This window comes from Condylura cristata, unplaced genomic scaffold (genome assembly GCF_000260355.1).
Source record: "Condylura cristata isolate star-nosed mole 26May11 unplaced genomic scaffold, ConCri1.0 scaffold00025, whole genome shotgun sequence".
Lineage (NCBI taxonomy): Eukaryota > Metazoa > Chordata > Mammalia > Eulipotyphla > Talpidae > Condylura > Condylura cristata.
Genome location: NW_004567126.1, coordinates 23,190,826 through 23,195,825, shown reverse-complemented (window position 1 = coordinate 23,195,825; position 5,000 = coordinate 23,190,826). Strand labels below are relative to the sequence as shown.

The 5,000-nt window shown below is 38.8% G+C and overlaps 1 pseudogene; it reads left to right on the top strand.

Moving 5' to 3' along the window:
* The first annotated feature begins 655 nt into the window (after window positions 1-655).
* Window positions 656-1,075, top strand: LOC101618385 (annotated as a pseudogene).
* The last annotated feature ends 3,925 nt before the right edge of the window (window positions 1,076-5,000 follow it).

The following is a 5,000-nucleotide window of genomic DNA, read 5'->3' as shown; positions in this document are numbered from 1 at the left end:
CTGTGTGCCTGGCACACCGTGATTGTGTCCAGTGATTGTGATGTTTCACCTGCAGGCCCTTCAGGTTTGACGCGACAGCCGCTGATGACCTATGGAAACAGGTACAGATCAAGTGCAGTTTGGGAGTTGGAGGGTAGGGATGGGGGAGACCTGATTTCTCTCATGAATTAGGAGCTTGGCTGTGACTCTTTCCTTTGTCCAGAGGTAGAAGAGCCCCACCCTCCACCCCTCCTTTGTCCAGAGGTAGAAGAGCCCCACCCTCCACCCCTATCCCTGGCAGGTAAATTGGCCGTGATCAGAAGCTCCCACTTTCAACAGGCTGTACTTATTCTCACGTTTGTGGTACTTTTGATGTCTGTGGTTTTGCCGCCCCCCCCCCGCCCACCCCACCCCCAATCAAAACGTGCTCCTGGTCTCAACCTGGCAATCATTGTAGAACTAGTGATTTCTTGGTCTAGTTGATTTGCAACATTGCATGCTTGTGTGTTGCGAGAAAGCTCTGCCATCTCTCCGGAGTCTCTCCCATCACTTGTTTATTAAGAAATGGCTTATTTCATGTGTGCCCGTGGATAGAAACCTATAACCCGTATTCATAAAATTTTCTTAAGGCACGCCAGTCTCTGTTCTCTCCTCACTACTCCCTCCTGTGCCCACCATGGCCACCATGCATGAGCTGGTGGGGCGATGGCGCCTGGTGAGCAGCAGCGGCCATGACGAATACATGAAGGAACTAGGAGTGGGGATGGCTCTGCGGACAATGGTTGAGATAGCCAGACCTGATTGTGTCATCGATTTTGACGGCAAAATCCTCACCATAAAAACCGAGAGTCCTTTGAAGACAACACAATTTTCATGTAAACTGGGGGAGAAGTTTGAAGAAATTACGATGGATGACAGAAAAACGCAGACTGTCTGCATCTTTACAAACGGCACTTTGGTTCAGTGTCAGGAATGGGATGGGAACGAAAGCACAATAACGAGAAAACTAGAAGATGGGAAATTAGTGGTGAAATACGCTGTGAATAATGTCACTTGTACTCGGATCTATGAAAAAGTAGAAAATTCCATCAATTAGGACAGGAATTACCTCCATACAGCCTCCCCCCCCTCCATTACTGTATTCGGTCTATCAAAAATATTTTACATTATTTCAAGGTGTTGTCTTCATTAGGACCTTCCTTTTGGGTCATAAATAAATGTGCTAAAAAATCCTTAAAGGACCTATAGCCTTATCTCTGAAAAAGGTATGTATAGTCCATTTGGTGAAGATAGGCTCCTGAGTTTTGATAAAATGTCATCATGAAATATGGTTCTAAACAGGGCTCCGGACTGAATAAATTCTGTCTAATCATTTTGAGGACTCCAGATGTGATAACTCTTCTTAGCCCCTTGGACTTAGCTACCTACCACCTGTTACAGGACATAGAATACACCCAGTCCAATCAGAGCATTTAATGAACACTATGTCGGTTTTAGGCCATCAGTTGGCAAGCTTCTTGGGGATCAAATATCAAAAGAGGGGAACATTGGACATATGCTGTCATCACAGAAAATCCCTTTTCCTTCCTCAAAATCCATACATAAAGGCTCCAGGATAATTAGTTAATTGAGAGGTATTCCAGAAAACAAAAACAAAAAAATCTAATAAAAAGCAATAGTAGGACCCTCCCTGGTGGCACAGGAGGTTAAAGCACAGCACTAAGAAGCTAAAGACACTTCAGCATGAGTTTGATCCTGTCCCAGAGGTGACCCACATGGCCCGCAGACCTCTCCTGGTCTGCCCACTACTCCCCTAAGCAGTGTACCTCATTGATCTGCCTGTTCTGCTCCTCACTCTGTCTCTGGTGAATCTTCATCACCCTTGCACCTCTGGCCTGTACCTTGGTTCTGTATGCATAAATACATAAAGCTTAAAAAAACAAACAAACAAGCAATAGCAAATAATTGACATGTTTCCAAAGTATTGTCCAAAAGAAAAAAAAATTGAATTTTTCTCCTTTCTTGGGAGATATTTTGTTCCAATGCTAACTTCTTTTCTAAGTCAATGAATTTATATTTCTGCTTCTGATTTACCTCAAGTTCCAAAATATAATTTGTATTATAAAATTTCAATATCATTGAAGATATGTGTGTGATAAGTGAGAATCAAGGAAAAGTGTTAGAAGGAAAAGGGAAAAGAATATGTGTGCTTAGATATCTCCTCTGAGGCTTTCTAAATGTTTTTTGCTACTGGTTTTAGAGCAACTGGCTTTGAAAGCTGAAGGCAAAAACTGATAGGTGTGACTGTTCTCTCAGTTAAGGATTCCTTTCTTGGAATTATATACTCAGAAATGCCCTGGAGGGTCAGCTTCTCAGCAGTTAGGAAAATGGCTTAACTGTGGGGGACAGAATATGAGTATTTCTGTTTTAACCCCTAGATTAAGCAATTAGATGATGTATATTAAATGCTAGGTGTTAAGAAAATAATTCAGCAAAGGATTATTTTACTCGTTGAAAAATGAATGGGTGAACAAACCTCAAAATATATACAGTGGGCCAATGTAGTTTATGGAGAATTGAAACAATTTTCAGTAAAACGCATTCATTTTCATTGTACAAGTACTTGGTTTGGGCATTCAAAATAGCAACTTCATGTCTCCTGTTTATTTCTCTAAATAGCTTAAAATCTGTTTTCAAAAATTCTTCACAAGAATCTTTAGAGTTCTTGAAAGTTATAAACAATTGGGATCCAATAGTAGAGAACTAGAAGTAGGCCTACTTCTGCAGACTTAATTTTTGACAGGCCAGCATTGTAGATCAGTGGGGTTATGATGGACTTTTAACATAGGTTCTCAGTTTCTCACATAAAAATTCATTTGGAACACTGACGTTATATCATAAATCAATTTTATTTGAATCAAAGACTTAAATATAAAAAACAAATTTTAAAACTTTTAAAACCTCTACTGAAAAGAATCTATGTGTTAAGGATAGGTGAACACTTTGAAACTTGACACAAAAAAAACAATTCATAAATGCAGAAGATTTATAACTTCATATTATGTTAAGAATTTCTGTTCAACAATGTACCATGAGAAGAAGGAAAATACAAACTGGAAGAAAATTTTTGTAACACAACTGATAACATACTAGTATCTAGAACAAAGTTCCCTAACCTTGGCACTATTAACATGTTAGACCAGATAATTCTTTGTTGTGGGCGTCTGTCCTATTACTGTAGGATGTTTTATCATATCCCTGGCCTCTACTTATTAGATGCCATTCCCTCTTCCCTTGCCAATTGTGACTATCAAAAATATCTCCAGATATTGCAAAATGCTTCCTAAGAGAAAAGTTTTTCTTCAGTGAGAACCAGTTATTTTAAGAGGAAAAAAAAATCTTACTAATTAAAAAGGCAATGCAGTAGAAAAAAGGGGCCCCAAACTTAAGTAGGCCCTTCACAGAAAGGAAACCCAGCACAGAAAGAAATGCTAAACTCACTGGTAATCAGGACATATGAACTAAAACAATAGATACCTTACCTGGATACCATTGGCAAAATTTAAAATGCCACAATAACAAGTGTTGGTAACAATGTGACACGATGAAGGAACCCTTATACTTTGCTAGAATAAATTACCAGAACCACTCTGGGAAGCAATTTGGCATCAACTATTAAAATTTAAAGATGTGTATGCCTCTTGGCCAACAATTCCCAGGTATCTCTGTAATTTTTTGCACATTTTTAGCAAAATATATGTGCAAAGCTTTACAACACATGCAATAACAAAACAGAAAACAAATGTATCAGCCATAAAATTGATAGATATTTGGATAGTCAATCAATGGAACATGATATAGAAGTGAAAATACAATACAATATACAATAAAATACACAATATTTATAATATACAAAAAAATACAATGGCATTAATGAAGCCCAGAGGCATAATTTATATGGTAAAAGGCAAATCACAGAAAATGACAAATGATACCATTTACACAAATTAGAAAAAATACTTTCTGGGGAGTTAAACATCTGATAAATTTGGAGAGCTGTTTAATTTATTCAATGATTTATGAATTGGGAAACAGCTAGGAAATAGGAAGATGCTATAAGGAATAGTGCAAAGTGACAAGTTTTTCTAGTAAAGAGAGTGAGACAATGTTACAAAAGAAAAGAAAGAGGGATACAATGGACTATGGTGAAGGACTGGGGGTACTTTGGTTGTAGGTATGATGTGGAACAGGTATGAGCCTATACCTCTAAATCATATACAGTATTGTCACCTTAACAACAACAAAAAGTTGTAAAAAAAAAAAAAACTTCAAGTGAAGACACCTCCCCTTAAGGAAAGGCAGAGGAGTATCTTTGTGCAGAGGACTTCACTAAGTGGTGAACAGGAAACTAACTCCAGATTGATTGTGTTAAAAATTCTACTTTGGCGAGATGCTGAAACTGCAGTTAGATTAGGTAATATGTCTTATTTTTTTTTTAAAAGATTATGCATACAAGAAATAGGGTGCAGGCCAGGGGCTTGGGGGGTGGGGTGAGAGGACCCATCAGAGGAAGAGTAGGTAGCAGAACAGGCAGATGTACTGAAATACACCGCTGAGAAGAGCAGCAGGCAGGTCAGGAGAGGTCTGCTGCACCAGGGTGGGTTACCTCCCTGGCCGGGACTCAAACTTGTGTTGCAGTGGCTGTGGACAGCCTCATAATGCTATACGTTAATCCATTGTGCCACCAGGGAGGGCCAGGTATTATGTAGTGATGGGGCTTAACATAAAAATTTCACTTTTGGCCTGCTTTTGATCAGAATTTCCCTCTAACTGAGCTATATGATCAAAAATTAAGCTGCCAGTGCCACTCACAGCTAGCCTCTGAAGTTCTTATAGTCCTGCTTATCCTCTGTGGTATTGCCAAGATCATGACTTCAAATTCACATTCTTCTTTTTGATCTTCATCTTGTCACATGCCAGCCCACACATTTTCTTTAGCTTTCTTTTTTTTTTTTTTTTTT